The 23,855-nt window shown below is 37.4% G+C and overlaps 1 pseudogene; it reads left to right on the top strand.

Moving 5' to 3' along the window:
* The window catches only part of LOC143552548 (tubulin alpha-1 chain-like), a 29,698-nt pseudogene extending 7,200 nt beyond the window's left edge, over positions 1-22,498 (top strand).
* The last annotated feature ends 1,357 nt before the right edge of the window (positions 22,499-23,855 follow it).

Raw genomic sequence — 23,855 nt, 5'->3', positions numbered from 1 at the left:
TTTAAAATGAGTCAGACATGTTATATGAAATTGTTTACAAGGAACTATGTGTTCCTAAAACCGTTATAGATAAGAGTATAAACCTAGCCCTCAGGCTGTGGTATACGTATGTCTGGATCCTTACATAGGTGGTACTACGCGATGAATGGGCACATCGCACCACCCTTGGTCGTAGGACGCTCTCCTGCAGTGAGTACGACCGTTGTGTATAATTACGGGTACTTAACTAAGTCAAACGCTGCGGTGTTTGCTGAGGTGACCTAGAGTAGAGGCTCGAATTTATAATGTGTTATTTGACTTTGTTATTCCTAACCCACGTTGGGCCGAGGCAGGCGTAGTCTCGAGGGGTAATAAAGTAAAAGAAATTATTTCGCATTAGCGTGTTCACCAGCATTCGTTGCTGACGTATTTTCTTACATTTTGCAGGTGAACAAGATTAGCGCTTGGATGTGTCGAAGTGCTATATTTAAATCTGATGGCTCGGATCTTTTGTTAAAACTTTAATATATATGGTGGTGGTTTTGTAATGTAAAACAAGTAACCTTTTGAATTAGTTCGGGAATCTTTTATCCCGAATTTCGTATTGTAAATATTTACAACTTAAATCCACAAGTCTTACAAGTCTTCCGCTAATTAAATGCAACTCTGATTTATTTACACATGTGGTACCAACTATTGGGTCACGCTCCTAGACCTAAGATGGGGGTGTGACAGCGATGGGTTCCTTGGGACCCGTCGCGTACCGCGGCGCCGCAATTTGACGTCGCCTTACCAACTCGTGACACGTGGCCTGTCATATCGTGCCATGTGTTGACACGTTGTTGGACACGTGTCCACTGACTCAGCAAGTCCATCGCGCTACGCGATGGGCTTAATATTATCCCGTCGCGTACCGCGACAGGAGAAGATATCCAAAATTTACAATTTTGGTCCCTATACTTTCTAAGTTAGTATATTAGTCTAAAATTTATAGGGTTTAAGACGCGGTGTTACAATAAGCCTAGACCTCAGGCGGTAGTATACGTTTGTCTGGATCCTTACATATGTGGTAGTACGCGCACCGCGCTTGGTCGTAGGACGCTTTCCTATTTGAAGCACGACTATGTGTATACTTACAGGTACTTAACTAAGTCGAACGCTGCGGTGTTTGCTGAGGTGACCTAGTGTAGAGGCTCGAATTTATAATTGTGTTGTTTTGACTTTGTTATTCCTAAGCCACAATGGGCCGAGGCAGGCGTAGTCTCGAGGGGTAATAAAGTAAAAGAAATTATTTAGCGTCAGCGTGTTCACCAACATTCGTTGCTGACGTATTTTATTTACATTTTGCAGGTGAACAAAGCTAGCGCTTGGAGTGACGAAGTGCTATGAATATCCGATGGCTCGGATTTGTTTTGTATAAACTTAAGATATATATATACATGGTGGTTTTGTAAAACAAGTAAACTCAATCGGGAACCTTTTATAATCCCGACTTCTGTAAATATTTACAACTTTAATCCACATGTTTATAAGTCTTCCGCTAAATTAACGTAACTCTGATTTATTTACAAATGTGGTACCAACATAGTCGTCACACTCCTAGGCCGTGTTTTGGGGTGTGACAGAAATTCATTAGATAATGTAAGAAACTAATGATTTGTTTTGTTAATACTGAGTGTGGCACTCTTAGGTATGAAATCTTGATTGTTAATCTCTAAGATCCAACTCATGCACCTTATGCACATTATTTTTTTATTTGTTTTCACTATTTTTTTATTATCGTTTATGAGATATGTGTATATGATGTCTATGTTGTAAGCGCTGATGGAACTGTTGGTTGGATGCTTGGAATGATCTCTGATCTCGAGTTAACTCAACCGTCTCTGGTAGCAACAGTAAAAAATAAAGAAATCTGTCATCAAGAATCATAGTGTTGCCAAGAATCATCGTAACTTTGTTTAATATTATTTCCATCATAGTTAAAAATATTTTTTATTATTGGTATCGTTTTTGAGATACTTGTGTATCGGTTTTCTGGTTGGATGTTTGGAGTGATCTCTGATCCTGTTAACTCAACCATCTCTTGTAGCCGACGCTAGGAACTGTTAAATAGGTCAAAGTTGCAGGTTTCGTATCTCTGATCCTGTTAACTCAACTATCTCTGGTAGCCGACTCTAGGAGCTGTTAAATAGGTCAAAGTTGCAGGTTTCGTATATGGATTCTTAGCAAAATGAGTTATCGTCCAAATGGGTTAATGTCAAAATGGGTCGTTTTAAAAGAAAACATCAATTTGGTTCGGGTCAATATGGTTTCTTAGAAAAATGAGTTCCAGTTAAAGTGAGTTCGGTTCAAAACAATTCATTTAATAAAATACACCAATTTGTTTAGGCTTAACTTTTGTGTTGACTTACCATTTAAAATTTGAATGTTGCTACTAACTTTATAAATATATTAATCTAGCCAAATATCTGATCAGTTTTTAACTCATATCTCTATAATTTAGTACTTGAGACTTAGTGACAACTTGACATACCCTTTTTATTTTCTCCAACGCAATCGAGAATCTGAATTTTCTTTTTTCTTTTTTTCTCTTTTTTTGTGCACTTTTCAAATAATATTGTATATAAGTGATAATGTTATATTATCACTACAAAAAAGAGTGGTATTTGGGACTAAAAAATTAGTCTCTGATACTTCTTAATCAGTACCTAATGGGTATCAAAGACTTATTTGCCAGTCCCTAGCCAGTGACGGATGCCTAGTCCTAGAGAGTGGTTTTAGTAACTAAAAATCAGTCTTTGTTGTATGTCACCAACAAAGACTAACTGTGACACTCGTCAATTTCAGGTTAACTCCGTTAACTCAAACTCCGTCAATTCAAACTTAAGATCACTTAATCTAGAACGCACATCTCATTACATTTAAACTAAGGTTTTAAATGACGCTTGACAATTACTACATGTGTAGTCTTTCGAGATTTGCACCGAAACGCAAACGAGTCGACGCAAACCATTGGTGAATAAACGAAAAACATCAAAACAATAATTTTGTGATAATTATGTGTTAGACTTATGTGTTATGTGATAACATTGTATGGAACGTTAACTCAATATGCAAACTAGTTAAAATAAGCTAGAAAAGTACAAATTAGAAGTTGAGGGACCTATGTGTAACATGTTATTATTTAATAATAATAACAAACCCTAACTCTCTCTTCCCTCTCTCCCTCTCAACCGATCGGCCCCCCTGGCTCCCTTGGCTGCCGTCGACATACACACACATACATACAATCTTTTTCAAGCTTTTCGTTGAAGAATCAAGGTGCTAGGAAGGTATAAACAACTATTCTATGCATCCTTTATGTTTAATTTTGATTTTGAATGGGTTAATTTAAAACCCTAAGTCACGAAATTGATGAATAAGATGAACTAGGGTTGATTTATGCTAGATGATGATTGATTATGTGTTAGTTATTGATATTGATGATCATATGTGATTTTGAACGGTGAAAGATCATTGAATCATTGATTGTTTGTAAACCCTAGGGGGTTACTACTGATTTCTATGATTAATTATGTGCATTACATGCTTTGAGTTATGTCGTATGCTTAGGATGCATGTTAGATGATGGTTTATGCTTGCTGAGTTTTGACAGCAGTGATTGTTAAACTTGAACGATGTGTAACTTGTTGAATATAAAAGCAAACTGAGCTAATTATGAGTCTATAAGGTAGTACTCTGAGTCTAGTTTTCAGAAAGTCCAACCACGCCTAAGTTGGAGGTGGTTTGGTTAGTCAAATGATTTAAATGTGATTAAAGGTCAAAACAAGTACTGGACAGATTGTAAGTTATGTTTAGACAACTGTAACGAATTGTTAATGTGGAAATTGGTTGAGGTTGTTAACACTACAGGGTGCTATGTTGAGTCTAGTTTCTATAAAGTCCAAGTTTGTAATTTTTGGACGAGTAAAAGTTAATCTTTATGATTTTACAAAACTGAAGTGCAAATCTGAGTTGTGAGACCTGCTGTTAAGTTGTTTTGTAATTAGCATATCTCATGAACTACAAGACCAAATGGGTTGGTTACACTTCTGGAAGTTAAATTGTTGGGTTAAGAATCTAACCCAGTTGGTCTTGCATTAATTAGATTTTTCACTTAACGTGAATAACAAATAACATTCTGTTGCGCATGAATTTGACTGTTGTGAGTTTGCTGTAATGTTTTGATCATTGTGAGAAATCTATGAAGAATAAAAATACAATAAAATATGTTCTGAAAACCTAACTCATGCATGTTTTTGTGACGATTTTTGGTGAATTAATTGAGATGCTATGATCTGTTGAATAGAGTAATCTTTCAAGTAGAATTCTGTCGTGATGAAACTAGCTGCTGAACTTTGTGAAAATACTTGAAACGTGCTTGTTGCTAGATAATTGTTATGTTTTGACCAAATTGCCCTTGCGGGGAGTAATTACTAGATAATTGTTATGTTTTGACCAAATTGCCCTTGCGGGGAGTAATTACTAGATAATTGTTATGTTTTGACCAAATTGCCCTTGCGGGGGATAATTGCTAGTAATGTACACTATTAACACGTGACACGTAAATAGTTGTTCACACACGTAACGTATCACTAATGTGCTTGTTGAGACACACACGATTCACAAACGAAACACGAAACGTATTTTGTGCATAGGTGTTATGTGCCGAGTCTAGAGACTCGATAATAGTTCCGACACTTAGAAAATCTCCTTGTTGTTTTAGAACGCTAGTGAGAGTTTTCTGCGACGCGCATCACTTGGGTGACTTGTTTTTGGGAATTCTTCGCAAACAGTGAGTTTCACTTTCCCCTTTTAAACTCTTTAAACGCTTTTCACTTGGGGGAGATAACATACTCCGAAAACGCTTTTAGATTTTGTTATGAAATTATATATCACTTGTAAAGGCTAAGTGGCAAACGAAACAATTGAAGTCCTTCACACATCGAACCGTTTAGTATTGGAAAATAGCGAGTCACTGTTGAGTAGTACTACTGGGTTTGACAAACCCCACCCAACGCTAAGCTCGACTGGAGGTCGAGTGGGTGTAATTTTGGCTAACACATTACCATGGTCGGGATAGACCTGGTGGCAAGGCACATGATAAACAGTCAGCTTCGGTGTCGAACACTTAGTAATACTTGCTTTATAGGCTAGCTACCTATAGATATATAATCGATTTAACACTATCTGGTAACGCTAAACGCAAAACGCTAAACGCAAACGCTAAACGCTTTATTTTATATAAACTTGTGAACTCACCAACCTCGTGTTGACACTTTTAGTATGTTATTCTCAGGTAGCCGAGGCGGGCGCGCGGTATAGGAGCATGCATTAATTTGAACATTACTGTTTACACAAACTCGTTTTAACTATTATCAATTGGGTTTTTAAGTCGTCCTGCGTGACGCAACATTTGTCTTATGGTTTTTACGCTTCCGCACTTATTTACACTTAAACGTTTTCGTGGTTTGAAAACTTTATTTATGGTTTGATTATACCTAATGATTCCGATCCTGTTAGTTCACACCCTCTGACGGTAAAACTCCGTTAGTGGATTTTGAGGGTGTGACAGATTGGTATCAGAGCCATTGGTTATAGCGAACTAGAAATTGCATGCATACTAAACTATAACCGCAACGACCCATTAGTTATAATGATACGCACTGCATATGTTTTGTGTAGTCTTTGTTGTCTTATCTCTTTACCTCATTCACTCATACGCGCGCATACACGGCTTACCTGTAGGGATGTCGACGCTACCATCATCATCATCCGAACAGATGACTCATGCTCATGGAAAGGAACCGCAGTTACCTACCTCGTCGCCACCCCCGAGTAGTCCCGGAACTAGAAGCCCCTGCACCGAAGAGGTATCGCTTATCCGGAGGCATGTACGAAGACGAAGTTAGCTGGGATTGGTACCCGAATATGATCAGGCGTATGGTTTGTCGCGAACAAGTTCCCCCACTACCCCACCCGAGTCGTCCTGCTTACCCCAACACTCTACCACCCATAACCGAACCTATAGAGCGTGTTCTCGCAGCTGTTGTTTCTTGTTTGGAGCCTGACGTTGGTTTTATGCGCTATACGAGAGCGAACGTTTCAGGACTGTTAAAAGATGGAACCGAAACTAAGGAGGAAATTTCCCGCCTGACAGCGGCTATGAAGGAAATGCAAGAGGCTAGTGATCAACAGATGAAGATTATGAGAAAAATGCAAGCCGAGATGATAGACTTGCAAGAGCAACTCCAAGTGGCAAGGACTCGAACCGAGATAGCTTTAGAGCGTTGCGATGTCTAACAAATGCAAATTGCTCAGAACGCAGCGGAACCTGAGGTAGAACCTGAGGAAGATCCCGAAGAGGAACCTGAAGAGGAACCTGAGGAGGAACCCGAGGAACATCCCGAGGAGGAACCCGAAGAGGAACCGGAGGAAGAACCGGCTGAGCCAGAGGAACACTCAGAGGTGTCCTCAGACGATGACATCTAAGGATGATAACACCTAGATGGAGGGGTTGTCTTCATCCAAACTATTATTTTCTATGATTTTAAGGATTGATTTTAAATACTTTGTAGCGAATACAATGGTTTTAATCATGAATTATTATTTGGATTAATATATGGTTGTGATGTGATGTTTGTTTCTTTTTATTTCTTTCTTACCTATCTTTTTATTACATGTATGGTGTGTTGCATATGAAACCGAGAATTCATGTCTGACACATTATGTTGTGATTCTAGGAAATGGCAGGAAGAAACGCTGGACACGGTCGCGGTAACATCAACTTGACTGCAGCAGAACTCCAAACTCTGCTGAATGACCACGCGGCGGCCGCTCTAGCCGCACATGTCCAGAATCAAGCTGGAGGTCCAACTGGAACGTGTACTTTCAAGAACTACCTGGATTGCAAGCCCAGTTCGTTTAAGGGCACTGAGGGAGCTATAGGCTTCCTGCGTTGGGCTGAGAAGGCCGAATCAGCTTTTGAGATGTGTAATTGTCCACCTGCCAGTAGAGTCAAATTTGCTGCTGGAACACTGGAAGATTCTGCTCATACATGGTGGAATTCGAATGTGCAGATTCTTGGATTAGAATTGGCGAACGCTATGAACTGGGAGGAGTTCAAGAATATGATGCGGGAAGAGTATTGTCCAATAGAGGAGATTGCAAAGTTGGAATCCGAGTTTTGGTCGTTGAAGATGGTGGGTTCCGAAATTGAAGCCTACACCACCCGTTCTCACGAGTTAGCTGTGATGTGTCCACGGATGGTAGATCCGCCGAGTAAGAGGATTGAGATGTATATTGATGGGTTAGCACCGCAAATTCAGGGCATGGTGACGTCTTCCAGACCGGCTACGATTCAACAAGCGATCTGGTTAGCTCACAAACTGACGGATCAAGCAGTGACCCAAGGTGTGTTACCACCTAGAGGTTCAACCACTAAAGCCCGTGACAACCCGAGCACTGACAACAACAGCAACAACAACCCGAGTAATGGAAAGAGAAAGTTCGACAACGTCAGGTCCTCATCCTCGAACCCCCCACAGCAACAACACTACCGTAAGCCCGAACTCACTCGGAGCTTCAATAATCAGGCTCCCAACAATAACAACAACGGTAGCGGGCAGGGTTCAAGCGGCTATGCTGGGAAACACCCGAAATGCAATAGGTGCAACTATCACCATGCTGGCCCGTGTGATCGCGTCAAGTGTTTGAGATGCGGAAAAATGGGTCATCAGGCCAAGGAATGTAGGGGAGACCTAGCGGCAAAGGGTGCTCCTAAACCACCTATGACGACTAAGGGGTGTTTCGAGTGTGGTCAAGAGGGTCATTTCAGGAAGGATTGTCCCAAACTAAAACAGGACGAGAACAATGGAGGCAGCAGCGGTGGCGGAAGTAATGGTAAGGGAAGAGCTTTCGTCATTGGGTCGGGCCAAGCCCGTAACGATCCGTATGTGGTGACTGGTAAGTTTCCTGTGAACGACTGTTTTGCTTCTGTTTTGTTTGACACTGGAGCTGATAGGAGTTTTGTGTCGAAAACCTTTAGTAAACTCTTAGACTTAACTCCAACCCCGTTAGATGCTAAGTTTCCTGTTAAATTAGCTGACGGTAAGTCTATAGAAACAACTCATGTACTTGCGGGATGTAAGTTGAAACTGTCAGGTCATATTTTTGATATCGACCTCATACCTTTTACGCTTGGTAGTTTCGATGTCGTTGTCGGCATGGACTGGTTATCCGAGAACCGAGCGGAGATTATATGTCACGACAAGATAGTCCACATCACTACCCCTTCCGGCGAGATTATTTCGATTCAGGGCGAGAAGCGCGGCATGACCACCAGCGTCATCACCCTCATGAAGGTGCAGAAGTATCTACGAAAGGGTCATCCGGCAATATTAGCGCATATTGTCGAGAAACCCGCGGGGAAGAAGCGAATCGAGGATATACCGATTGTGCGAGTTTTTCCGGAAGTTTTCCCGGAGGATTTGCCTGGACTCCCTCCTATTCGACAAGTCGAGTTCCAAATCGAACTGACCCCCGGTGCAGCACCCATAGCCCGAGCCCCGTATCGGCTTGCACCGGCGGAGCTTCAGGAGTTGTCCACTCAATTGCAAGATTTGTTGGATAAAGGTTTTATCCGACCTAGCTCATCGCCATGGGGAGCCCCTGTCTTATTTGTCCGAAAGAAGAGCGGGACTTTCCGCATGTGCATCGACTACAGAAAACTGAACAAGGTGACGATCAAGAACCGTTATCCCTTACCCCGAATTGATGATCTGTTCGACCAACTTCGAGGATCGAGTTACTACTCGAAGATCGATCTGAGATCTGGTTACCATCAATTAAGAGTGCGCGAAGAAGATATTTCAAAGACGGCTTTCAGAACTCGGTACGGTCACTACGAGTTTTCGGTTATGCCTTTTGGCTTAACCAACGCACCAGCCGTATTTATGGATCTCATGAATCGAGTATGCAAGGCGTACCTCGACAAGTTTGTGATTGTTTTTATTGATGATATTCTCGTCTACTCCAAGGACAAGGCTGACCACGAAGAACACTTGAGTTTAATTCTGGAATTGCTGAAGAAGGAACAACTGTACGCTAAACTCTCGAAATGTGAATTTTGGCTTCGCGAGGTTCACTTGTTAGGACATGTGATCAACGAGAATGGTATCCATGCCGATCCCAGTAAGGTAGAGGCTATCAAAAACTGGGAAGCACCTAAGACTCCGACTGAGGTGCGGCAATTCCTAGGACTGGCCGGCTACTACCAGCGTTTTATCGAGGGATTTTCAAAGATTGCTCAACCTCTCACCGCTTTGACTCACAAGGGTACTAAGTACAATTGGGGTGACGCGCAAGAATCCGCTTTTCAACTGTTGAAAACCAAACTCTGTAGCGCCCCTATTCTAGCCCTCCCCGAGGGAACATAAAATTTTGAGGTTGTGATGCATCGATACAAGGTCTCGGTTGCGTGCTGATGCAACTCGAGAAAGTTATAGCCTATGCCTCTCGACAACTACGGATTCACGAGAAGAACTACACGACCCATGACTTGGAACTCGGAGCTGTGGTGTTTGCTCTTAAGATATGGAGGCATTGCTTGTACGGTACCAAGTTTACCATTTACACCGACCACAAGAGTCTCCAACATATCTACGATCAGAAGGAGCTGAACATGCGATAGCGTCGTTGGGTCGAGCTGCTTAAGGATTATGATTGCGCCATCAAGTACCACCCTGGAAAGGCCAATGTAGTGGCCGACGCTCTCAGCAGAAAAGAAAACGATAAACCCAGGCGAGTGCGAGCATTGCAACTTACGATTCATGCCAACTTACCCGATCAGATTCGCGATGCGCAACTCGAAGCCTTGAAAGATGATAATCTTCCATCAGAACTCATGCGGGGCATGAACAAGCAACTCAAAACCAAATCAGATGGGGTCCGATATTTTGAGAACCGGATTTGTGTTCCACGATACGGAGAGTTGAGAACTCTAGTGATGGACGAAGCACACAAGTCCCGATATTCTATCCACCCTGGTTCAGATAAAATGTATCATGACTTAAAGGCACTTTACTGGTGGCCAAACATGAAGGCCGACATTGCCACCTACGTGAGCAAATGCTTGACTTGCGCGAGAGTCAAGATAGAATATCAGAAACCATCTGGCCTGCTACAGCAACCAGAACTTCCAATGTGGAAATGGGAACACATTTCAATGGATTTTATCACGGGATTACCTAAAACACCGACGGGATGCGATACCATCTGGGTGATCGTTGACCGATTGACTAAGTCTGCACACTTCTTAGCAATTAAGGAATCGGACAAAATGGAAAGACTGACTCGCGTCTACATGAAGGAAGTAGTGTCTAGACACGGAGTGCCTGTCTCAATCATTTCTGATCGAGATTCCCGTTTCACTTCGCACTTTTGGAAGTCACTACAAAGCGCATTAGGTACCCGTCTGGATATGAGCACCGCATACCATCCTCAGACAGATGGGCAAAGTGAGCGCACCATTCAGACCTTGGAGGACATGTTGCGTGCATGCGTGTTGGATTTCGGAAAAAAGTTGGTAACCTCACTTACCTTTGGTAGAGTTTTCGTATAATAACAGCTACCACGCAAGTATTAAAGCAGCGCCGTTTGAAGCGTTGTACGGACGGAAGTGTCGATCACCTCTCTGCTGGGCAGAGGTGGGTGACAGCCAAATCACTGGTCCAGAATTGGTACTCGAAACCTCTGAAAAGATTGTTCAAATCCGAAACCGCATGGCAGCAGCACGAGATCGCCAAAAGAGTTACGCCGACAAGCGCCGAAAGCCTCTTGAATTTCAAGTGAACGACCAAGTATTACTCAAAGTCTCACCTTGGAAAGGTGTGGTTCGCTTTGGGAAGCGAAACAAACTCAACCCACGATACGTTGGTTCTTACCGGATAACTGAGCGCATTGGTCCGGTGGCGTACCGACTGGACTTACCAACGGAACTCAGTGGCGTACACAATGTATTCCATGTATCCAATTTGAAGAAATGCCTTTCCGATGAAACCCAAGCAGTCCCTTTGATGAACAGTTACGCTTCATTGAAGAACCAGTCGAAGTTTTGGATTGGGAAACCAAAACACTCAAGCACAACAAGATTCCAATCGTTAAGGTTCATTGGAACTCGAGACGTGGACCGGAGTTCACGTGGGAACGCGAGGATCAAATGATGAAAAAGTATCATCACCTTTTTGAAGGGCTGACCAAACACAGAAAACCGCGAAACCCGGCAAACCGTCAGAAATCACCGGAGGTATGAATTAAATTTCGGGACGAAATTTTTTTCTACTAGGGGATGATATGACAAACTGAAATTTTTCTTACTTTTCAGACACTCATCGCGACTTGACTCAAATTTTCGGGACGAAAATTCTTTAACATGGGAATGATGTGACACTCGTCAATTTCAGGTTAACTCCGTTAACTCAAACTCCGTCAATTCAAACTTAAGATCACTTGATCTAGAACGCACATCTCATTACATTTAAACTAAGGTTTTAAATGACGCTTGACAATTACTACATGTGTAGTCTTTCGAGATTTGCACCGAAACGCAAACGAGTCGATGCAAACCATTGGTGAATAAACGAAAAACATCAAAACAATAATTATGTGATAGTTATGTGTTAGACTTATGTGTTATGTGATAACATTGTATGGAACGTTAACTCAATATGCAAACTAGTTAAAATAAGCTAGAAAAGTACAAATTAGAAGTTGAGGGACCTATGTGTAACATGTTATTATTTAATAATAATAATAAACCCTAACTCTCTCTTCCCTCTCTCCCTCTCAACCGATCGGGCCCCCTGGCTCCCTTGGCTGCCATCGACATACACACACATACATACAATCTTTTTCAAGCTTTTCGTTGAAGAATCACGGTGCTAGGAAGGTATAAACAACTATTCTATGCATCCTTTATGTTTAATTTTGATTTTGAATGGGTTAATCTAAAACCCTAAGTCACGAAATTGATGAATAAGATGAACTAGGGTTGATTTATGCTAGATGATGATTGATTATGTGTTAGTTATTGATATTGATGATCATATGTGATTTTGAACGGTGAAAGATCATTGAATCATTGATTGTTTGTAAACCCTAGGGGGTTACTACTGATTTCTATGATTAATTATGTGTATTACATGCTTTGAGTTATGTCGTATGCTTAGGATGCATGTTAGATGATGGTTTATGCTTGCTGAGTTTTGACAGCAGTGATTGTTAAACTTGAACGATGTGTAACTTGTTGAATATAAAAGCAAACTGAGCTAATTATGAGTCTATAAGGTAGTACTCTGAGTCTAGTTTTCAGAAAGTCCAACCACGCCTAAGTTGGAGGTGGTTTGGTTAGTCAAATGATTTAAATGTGATTAAAGGTCAAAACAAGTACTGGACAGATTGTAAGTTATGTTTAGACAACTGTAACGAATTGTTAATGTGGAAATTGGTTGAGGTTGTTAACACTACAGGGTGCTATGTTGAGTCTAGTTTCTATAAAGTCCAAGTTTGTAATTTTTGGACGAGTAAAAGTTAATCTTTATGATTTTACAAAACTGTAGTGCAAATCTGAGTTGTGAGACCTGCTGTTAAGTTGTTTTGTAATTAGCATATCTCATGAACTACAAGACTAAATGGGTTGGTTACACTTCTGGAAGTTAACTTGTTGGGTTAAGAATCTAACCCAGTTGGTCTTGCATTAATTAGATTTTTCACTTAACGTGAATAACAAATAACATTCTGTTGCGCATGAATTTGACTGTTGTGAGTTTGCTGTAATGTTTTGATCATTGTGAGAAATCTATGAAGAATAAAAATACAATAAAATATGTTCTGAAAACCTAACTCATGCATGTTTTTGTGACGATTTTTGGTGAATTAATTGAGATGCTATGATCTGTTGAATAGAGTAATCTTTCAAGTAGAATTCTGTCGTGATGAAACTAGCTGCTGAACTTTGTGAAAATACTTGAAACGTGCTTGTTGCTAGATAATTGTTATGTTTTGACCAAATTGCCCTTGCGGGGAGTAATTACTAGATAATTGTTATGTTTTGATCAAATTGCCCTTGCGGGGAGTAATTACTAGATAATTGTTATGTTTTGACCAAATTGCCCTTGCGGGGGATAATTGCTAGTAATGTACACTATTAACACGTGACACGTAAATAGTTGTTCACACACGTAACGTATCACTAATGTGCTTGTTGAGACACACACGATTCACAAACGAAACACGAAACGTATTTTGTGCATAGGTGTTATGTGCCGAGTCTAGAGACTCGATAATAGTTCCGACACTTAGAAAATCTCTTTGTTGTTTTAGAACGCTAGTGAGAGTTTTCTGCGACGCGCATCACTTGGGTGACTTGTTTTTGGGAATTCTTCGCAAACAGTGAGTTTCACTTTCCCCTTTTAAACTCTTTAAACGCTTTTCACTTGGGGGAGATAACATACTCCGAAAACGCTTTTAGATTTTGTTATGAAATTATATATCACTTGTAAAGGCTAAGTGGCAAACGAAACAATTGAAGTCCTTCACACATCGAACCGTTTAGTATTGGAAAATAGCGAGTCACTGTTGAGTAGTACTACTGGGTTTGACAAACCCCACCCAACGCTAAGCTCGACTGGAGGTCGAGTGGGTGTAATTTTGGCTAACACATTACCATGGTCGGGATAGACCTAGTGGCAAGGCACATGATAAACAGTCAGCTTCGGTGTCGAACACTTAGTAATACTTGCTTTATAGGCTAGCTACCTATAGATATATAATCGATTTAACACTATCTGGTAACGCTAAACGCAAAAAGCTAAACGCAAACGCTAAACGCTTTATTTTATATAAACTTGTGAACTCACCAACCTCGTGTTGACACTTTTAGTATGTTATTCTCAGGTAGCCGAGGCGGGCGCGCGGTATAGGAGCATGCATTAATTTGAACATTACTGTTTACACAAACTCGTTTTAACTATTATCAATTGGGTTTTTAAGTCGTCCTGCGTGACGCAACATTTGTCTTATGGTTTTTACGCTTCCGCACTTATTTACACTTAAACGTTTTCGTGGTTTGAAAACTTTATTTATGGTTTGATTATAACTAATGATTCCGATCCTGTTAGTTCACACCCTCTGACGGTAAAACTCCGTTAGTGGATTTTGAGGGTGTGACACTAACGTTCAGTCTCCGATATAGAATAACTCAGTCTTTAATTTGTCCCCCGATACCACATCATTTCAGTCCCTAATACATTTATATAGTGACTACTAATCAGTCTTAAATATTATGATATTTCAATCCCTAATGAATAACTTCATGGACTAAAAATTAGTCACCTAAACATGACTAAACTGTCTCTAATACGTTTCGTAACAAATTAGTCTCCTCCAATAAGATGTTTTAAAGACTGCCAACTAGTCCACGCTATCACCCGATTCTAGTCGTTAATATGTTTTTTATGGGGACTAAAAGTTAATCTTAAATACCGCGTTATTGCAGTCCCTAACATATCCTTTCAAGTCTGATATAACTTATATTTTCAGTCTTCAATATGTTTATTTAAGCACAAATCAACCAAACATATCCAAAATCTCATTTATAAATATATATTTAAACACAAATCAAACCAAGAAAAAGGTTATACAGGATCACATATAAACGTATATCTTGCATGTCGCTTCAAGCAGTAGAACTCCCATCAGCTTTGATTAACATTTGCTCCTATGAAAACGAGTGATATCTTTGACCTGAAAATATAAGAGTTCCATTTCATTAGATTTCATGTCATCTGCTACAAATTTATAAAGACTTGCCAAATACTGACAATTTTATCAACAAAGAATTTCTAGAAATAGAATTCTAGAAACTTAAATCAATAAAACAGTCTCTAGGCAGTTCAAAAATATTTAATTGTATTAAGACATAAATGTTGCAAGCAATATAAAATTATTGTAAAAATAGGATGTGTTGTAAAAACTAAAATGTTAGTATACCTTTTGCTGGTATATGAAGTTGTAGAACGAACTCTGTAGCATAAGAAAAAAGAACTATTAGAATGGCAAAAAAATAAGTTCAAAGTCCAATAACACCAAAACTTTAAAATATCTTTGGAGATCAGTTATTATCTCCACATAGAACATAAGCGTTAGATTATAACCAGCTGATAGATTATCCCAAAAATTTGATCTACCATAAGCTCTTACTAGTACCCTAACTAGCTAATAGATTATAACTTCAAAAGTCAAAAAAATAAACAAAACCCTTTGATAGATTGTAAATAAGTAACATCCAACGTTAGCCATAAAGTATAAAAATTTATAATGCAAGTAATGTGTCAGGTTAACAAACTTACATTGAACCATGTATTATTGGCTAATCATCTAGATTTTTGCAGTTTCTTTCTGCAACCATAATTATAATGCAAAAAAATAAGTTCTAAAACAAACATTTGGCTAAAAACAGAGGCATCAACAATTAAAAGCAATGGCAATGCAAAAACAATTTATAATATGGTATCTAGTGAATTTGCACCAAGATAGACCACACCTAGAAGCTATATATAATTGTAAAAATGAATGGCATAATGTTGAATGATAAGTGTATTGTGTTATGAACTACCTGAATCTGAGGGTTACATTATGTGTCTAATAGTCAAAATCTCCAAAGATATCGTCTATAACAAAGTAGATAAATTACATGATATTAGGTCACAAATATGTTACATAAATGACATCATATGATTTGAATTCTAGTCTTATTTTGAAGTACTTGAATTATCAAAAGCGTAGAAAGTTATATATTCTTTAATTCAAAGATGAAAACTACAACAGCACAAATTACTCAATCCCTTGCAGATAAAATAGATTATCCTAGTTGCATTTCGAATTTAGATAACTGTTTACAAATTAGTGTTGGTACTGATCAACTGAAAAAAAACACAAGTAAACAATGCCTAAATAAATTGCATAGTTGGGTTTGTCCTAAGGTTAGTATTTTTTTCACATGTAATTAGAGATTTAAAGGTGATCAGTTAATGACTTGGATAAAATATTTGGGTTGTGTCAAACATCATCCTAAAAGGCAGAACAATTAATAAAGGCGTAGTTTGTATTCTATCATGCGAAAAAACATGTAAAGGCAAAGACAAACACAAGAGTCACCCCCAATCTTAACAGAAAACAACCTAATTAATAAACGTATATAGAAGAATAGTATCAGATCCGACAGTGAAATAGGGATTATTGCCTAAAAATTCACCACTGGAATTAGCATTTTACGAGTTGAAATTGGAGGTACTGACGACTGATGGCAGCTCTAGACTCAACCACTGCTATTGATATTGGAAGATGCCATGGTTGTGGATTTGACAAGATGGGAATTGTAAATTGTTGATTATTAAGGGAAGGGAAAAGTTAGGATTGAGGGGTTGAGGCCAAGGAGTATGAAACAATTTTGAATAAGAATTGGGAAGGATTTTCAAGAGCGGGAATATAAATTTTTTTATTTTTTTTCCTGGGATGGTTAAAGGAGTGAAAGGAAGGAAATACATAATATTTGTTTTCTTTTAAAAAAACGAATATATTTATAAACAAATATTTGAGTATGAAAAGAAAATTAAAAAGGTTTATTTTTATTCTTACTAACAAATAAAAATCATATATAATTCGATTTTTTCGGTTTCGAATTGATTTTTTAGTTCCTATCAAATACCCACTTTTAGTTTTTAAATATTTCACAAAAAGTACAATATGCATCGATTTTTAAAGACTTAACATCAGCCTCTAATTCTTTTTCATATACAAAACTTTCTTGATACCAAATAAAGATACAACATATTTGTGGCTGATTTTTTGTTTCGATACTTGTTAAAAATAATAAATTTCGCACCAACTAATTGGAGACTGAAAATCAATATTCGATTTATTTATATACAAAAAGACTTTAAAGACTAAATATCAGTCATTAATTTAATTCGATTTAGGAGTATTAAGAAATAATTTTCAGTCTCTAATATGTTTCCTCTTTATTAGAGACTAAGGACCAGTCGCCCATACATTTTCATCATTTTTCATTACAAAGTGAATGTATCTGGAACTAAAAATTCAGTCGCCAATTATTTTCTCTCCAAAACCTAATACCGCGCTCAGATATTTATGACTGAAATTCAGTCTCAAATAGTGTGGCACAGTATTAGCGACTAAAGATTAGTCACTAACATAAGTCATATAAAAATCAGTCCCTAATATTATCAGTAACTGATAAACCAATCCCTGATAATATGTATTTGTCACTGATATGTCAGTCCTTGAAACTTTAGTCTCTAATGATCAGTTTTTTTGTAGTGTATATTGCTTACATTTCTTACATATTGTTTTGCCTCTCATATAGTTTTAAATGTTTTTCTATTATTATTATTATCATTATTATTTTTCGTTTAGTTTCTCTATTTTCATTGTTTGGCAATCAAAACAGGTATCAATCCATGGTTTATGATTTAAGGTGGAAATATTATAAAACGAGGTGGCACATTTCAAGATGAAAATTACAAAATTAGAGTGTCATATTTAGGTTTTTAACTTTATATTATTGTTCTCTACATTCATAATCTGGAAAGAAAGATAAATTAATTATTGATTTTTTTTTTGGATTGATAGGCAATACCACCTGCATACGATGGCAATGGAAACGAGCAGCATGGTAAGTGATGTGGTGAAAACAGACAATTAAATATTAACTAAATTTAAAAAGTAATAAAAACTACACTTAAGACTCAACTACACAAAACACCGGCAAGTGAACCGGTCAATTGTACTAAAGCTAAGTAAGTCCGGAATATCGAACCCACAGGACTCTATAAATTACGTTAATTAAGTAATTAGACTTTACTTACGACACAACTATTTATTATTAATGTTTTAATGGGGGTTTTTTAAACTAGTATTAAACTAAGAAAATAAATAAACAAGTAAACGAGAAACAAGCAACCAAACACAAGATCGGAACTAATAAGAGAAGGAATTTACCTAGGTAAGAATCCATGCATCAACAATCATCAAACAATGGACAAATAACATGATATGGAAACTGATTTCTAAACATATTCATCTAACAAACCCTAAAGGACCATTGACCGATCAAATGACATCCCAAAGAATAATTATTAGATTAGTAAGCAATCAGTATTATTGATTTCCTTACAGTCATCAATTAGGGTTAATTAATAGTATCTAAAGCAAGCAATCTCACGAAACACTAAGCCCTAGATAACTTGATAAATTAAACATGAAATCATGAACAAGGATCAACACAATAAGCGAGACTATTGTCACTAATCTAACCTAGCATGCGATTGACCAAGATACATGAACAACTCCTCACCTTACAGCTATTGGAATTTAGCAAAACATTCAAAATCCTAATCAACGATCAACAAGCTTCTATGATCTAATAGGCCTATTCAATCAGAATAATCAAAACATCAACTAATGATTAAACATAAACCCTAAATTTAAAGAACAAAATCAAGAGATAAAACATCTATGTGAAGCAATAGTTAATAATCAATCAAGATAATAAACACTCATATGCATCATGAAAACAAAATCAAGTCTTTTACTATTAATAAAACGAAACCATAATCAAAATATTAGTCCAAAGTAAGAATCCAGCGTCAAACATGTTCATCAAACCTAGGTAGACATGAAGTCTAGCCTAGAATCATTATTAAAAACAATCTCAAACAAGTATTGAAAACAAAGAAGCAAGACATGATAAATAATGAACAAGGAATGAAAGTTAGAGCGATAAAACCCTTAGCAATTGATCCTTGAACACCTCCTTGAAAGCGCTCTCGATCCTCCTTGATTCCTAGCTTCAAAACACCTTCAAAACCTTAGTTTATCTATCAAAATTGGCTGCCACAATGCATATTCCCGCCTAGGTTTGCAATGAGATGTTTATATAGTGCATAACGGGCTTGGATTTGCAAAAATATGTTGACCAGAAGGCCTAGGCGCCGCGCGACCGGGCCTGGCCTCCCTCGTCTCGCGACGCGGCGTGCCTAAGGAGGGACTCGTTTATTTGCCTTTTTATTTTATTGCCAAAACACACTAGATCTCTTCCTTGAACTCCAAGAAACGATAGGAAACTTCTAGAACTTGTTTACCTTAACTCTTAAGCCACCATCTACATGAAAACAAATCAAAACTCTAAGTGAACTAATCATGTAATCATTAACGAGCAAAATGAACATAACTTCGCATGAAATGATAGAAAGAATTAGATTAAACATTCAAGACACCAAAAGATCTAAAACACGATAAATATAAATAAACTTGACTCAAAACCTTAAATAATAAAAGAAGAATAAAACACGAACTAAACCGAACTCAAAACATTAAATAAACATAACTTTACAAGGGACTCGAGATGTATAAATAGATGTATATCAAATATCCCCACACTTACTATTTTTTCGTCCCTGAAAAAGTCTGATGCAGTTGGATCAGAATTTGAAAATTACAGTCTTACAAACATATAGGTTAATTTTTAAAGCTTAGAAGAACGCAAAAACCGCGATCACCGATATTGTTGTCCACTTAAACCCATGCCTTAATCTTTACCGGGACCCGCTTATTTTCAGCTTTTACCGGGCCAGACCACCCCAACTTGACTTAAACCTCAAAATTAGCATATTTAAAACTTTTGTTGCTCTATTTTTTTCTGAATAGTTACGACGATCAATGGTATTGTTTATCCAAGCAGCCATTAGATACAATTACGGTATAATTAATTAATAGCTAGTGTTCCCCACAACATGACATACCCCGTTATCAAGCAATACACCGAACCATCACCGTAGATGAGTATGCAAAATTTCATATGTAGGGCTTACATGTAGTGTGTCCCTTGTGGTCCGTTTCTTAATGGTAATGAGACGCCGAGGTATGTTTTCGTATCGTTTTACAGTTTGCTATGATCGTGTTCCTGAATTTGACTAGTTTGGATCGTAATTTCGTGTCGGAATGATTGTTGTTGATGTTTTTGGTATTGATCAAGTATAGCTTTCTTTGTGAATTCACATATTCTGTTCAGAGAGTCGCAGATTAATGGATCTACTAGGATTTTTTTACAAAATTATTTTAGATGCTAAAAAACACCATCACCAAATATGTACGCATCACAAGCTTTCTAGCGGAGTGCCATCAGTCAGATAAGTCATTTTAATGTTAGCGAAACATATCATACCGTATGTATGACCGTTGTAGTATAGGGTGAATAATGATTATACAAGTTGTATGACTTTGTTAGGCGTCACATAAGCCATCTTAATGTCAATTAGACATATCATCTGGGATACATGACTGCCGTATAATAAGGCGGAAAATGGTTATACAAGCTGTAAGACTTTGTCAGTTGTCACATCAGTCATTTCAATGTCAGTTAAACATATCATACGAGTCGTACAACCGTTGTATGATAAGGCGAAAAATGGTTGTACTCTGCCAACTATTATACCAATCATTTTAATGTCAATCAAACATATCATATGAGCAATTCAACCGAAATGACCTCATGCTAGCCGTATGTATACAAAATCATACGGGTCATAAGAAAATTCTCGACCTATCATACAGATGATAACTGCCTCGCTAGTCACATTAGTAAATTACCATAAAACTGAATATCTGATGTTAGAACAAATTCCCCCAAATTTAAAGTTGTGCAAGGGAACATAACTGGTATCAAATCTTCTTGTCATCATACTGACTGCTTAAATATCAATTTGATTGAAAACATATTAAAAATTTTGCAGTGACACAACATTAGGGGGTGGGCATGATGCATTCAACACTTTATTTAGTGAAACTGGTGCAGGAAAGCATGCACCACGCGCCAACTGTCATCGATGAAGTGAGAACCGGGGCTTACCGCCAACTCATCCACCCTGAACAACTTATTTCAGGAAAAGAAGATGCTGCTAATAACTTTGCTAGGGGTCATTATACAGGTACTTATAAAATCAAACACTTAGAAAGTTAAACCATAAATTACTGTTATAAACATTATACATAACTAGTCTAATAACGATAACAAATTGCTTTCTTTTGTACTTTCAGGTTGATATGCTTACACATTGATTGTATGCATAATATTTTACATAGGGACTCTATATGTTACAGTTAAACAAGTGTTTTCTTTAGACTTTGGATTCATTTGGTTAAACTTTTTACAGTGGGGAAGGAGATAGTAGACCTCTGCCTTGACCGACTTAGAAAATTAGCCGATAACTGCACCGGGCTGCAAGGCTTTTTGGTGTTTAATGCTGTTGGTGGAGGTACCGGCTCTGGTTTAGGATCTTTGCTTTTGGAACGCTTGTCTGTTGACTATGGAAAAAAGTCAAAGCTCGGGTTCACCATCTACCCTTCCCCTCAGGTAACCTGCAGCTTCAAATCTACCAAATTTATATATTTTAATTGAATAAACATCCAATTTTTCGGTTTGCAGGTTTCAACTGCAGTAGTGGAACCATACAACAGTGTTCTGTCTACGCATTCTCTCCTAGAACATACAGATGTCGTGGTCCTATTGGACGATGAGCGATTTATGACATCTGCAGGAAATCACTAGACATTGAGAGACCAACTTATACAAACTTAAACAGACTCATTTCTCAAATAATATCATCTTTAACAACTTCATTACGTTTTGATGGAGTAATTAATGTTGATATTACAGAGTTCCAGACAAATCTTGTCCCATACCCGCGTATTCACTTCATGCTTTCTTCGTACGCCCCTGTGATATCAGCTGAAAAGGCATACCATGAACAGCTGTCAGTACCTGAGATTACAAACGCGGTTTTTGAGCCTGCAAGCATGATGGCTAAATGTGACCCACGACATGGGAAATATATGGCGTGTTGTTTAATGTATCGTGGTGATGTTGTTCCTAAAGATGTTAACGCTGCTGTTGCCACAATTAAAACCAAGAGGACCGTTCAGTTTGTCGACTGGTAAGAAACTAATAAGAAATTAAGTATTGTTTATTGTTTTCGTTAGCGCGTGCTTGGATATGTTTTGTTAAACTGGTTTTATTATTAACAGGTGCGCAACTGGTTTTAAGTGTGGAATAAATTACCAGCCACCATCAGTGGTACCAGGTGGTGATCTTGCCAAAGTGCAACGGGCCGTTTGCATGATCAGCAACAACACAGCAGTTGCAGAGGTTTTCTCGCGCATTGACCACAAGTTTGACCTTATGTATGCCAAACGGGCTTTTGTGCACTGCTATGTTGGTGAAGGCATGGAGGAAGGTGAATTCTCGGAAGCCCGTGAAGATCTTGCAGCTCTTGAAAAGGATTATGAGGAAGGTGGAGCTGAAGGTGTGGATGATGAAGGTGATGGTGAAGATTATGAATATTAAAATTGAAATTTTATGGTAATTACTTTTCATTATGTTGATTGTGGAGATACTTCTGTTTCAATTTGTGGATTGATTTATATACTTAATTGTGTGTGTATGTATTATTATTAATGAAAAATAACATCTTTTTTAGTTGTTTTTGTCAAAAACCAATAATCATATTTATATAGAAACATACCATAGAAAGGTAAATTACTTTCTAATTTTTATGTATATATTAAAGTCCTAAACGTACGAAAAACTCACAAACTAATTTTTGCATACGAAAGTTTATAAACTTGTCCAAAATGCAAGTACCTGTGAATAAGAAATTGAATAACGACTTGTTATACCTTCTTAATAATCAGAGGTACGTGCATTTTATGCAAATCTAGAGGCTTAAATCTAGAAAAAACTAGTTTATGACTTTTTTGTGTATTTTTTATTATAAGTTTAGGGACTTTTATATACTAAAATCCTAAATTAGATTGAAGAAACTTTTTCGTGACAAATAAGAAAGATGTTGGTTTTGATGGGATTTAAGCCATTTCTAAACATATTGTTAAAAGATTCAAAGACGATCGATAAAGATAAAAACAACATATAACCTTGTACACATCATAATTTACAACAATCAAACAACCTTTTTTATATTTTTAGGATGATCCGAAATGGGGGTGGCAATCATATTCATGGGCATTCCATGTTAACAACATTAACATTTTATATCAAATCATTTGGTATTTAACCCTCTTAAAAAGACATTCCTAATGGCTATAACTGTAAATAATCATCTTAGAGTAATGATTACCTCTTCATTGCACACACCAATCTACAACACTTGAAGCCTCCCACTATAAAGCTATTTACAAAGATTTATGTCATACACTGCCAAGCAAACCAAAAGATAGATAAAGAAATGAATTAATGATAATAAAACCTATATTTTTTTTATCTAGTTTAAAACAAAATTATTAATAAAATGTTTCTGGAAACTGACTTTTATATCCATATTATTTATTTATCAAAACTAATTTAAAATAAAAGTCATGTCCTCGTATTTTTCATTATTTTCGTTAATTTATTATTGTTTTTTCCTTTGTTTTTTTTTTCTTCTAGCCTTTTCTTTTTATATTGGGCATAGTATGATTTGATAGTACCACTATTTTATGATAGAAATACAAATTTTCTTTAGGTTGTTTTTATGATCAAAACTGATGTATGAAAACAACTTTTTACAGTGTTATTTTCTTTTAAAAATTCGTATTAATCATTATGCTATAAATAATATACGTGAAAAAATAACTTACAATCGCTAACTTTAAAAATAAAAACATAATACATGATATTTTTCTCAACATTCAGTTACAAATTTTGT

The sequence above is a fragment of the Bidens hawaiensis genome, unplaced genomic scaffold (assembly GCF_021521415.1).
Source record: "Bidens hawaiensis isolate Kalapana, Puna unplaced genomic scaffold, B.hawaiensis_p1.1 tig00016943_1, whole genome shotgun sequence".
NCBI lineage: Eukaryota > Viridiplantae > Streptophyta > Magnoliopsida > Asterales > Asteraceae > Bidens > Bidens hawaiensis.
The sequence above is the reverse complement of the archived record's forward strand: the minus strand, read 5'-3'. Positions and strand labels throughout refer to the sequence as shown.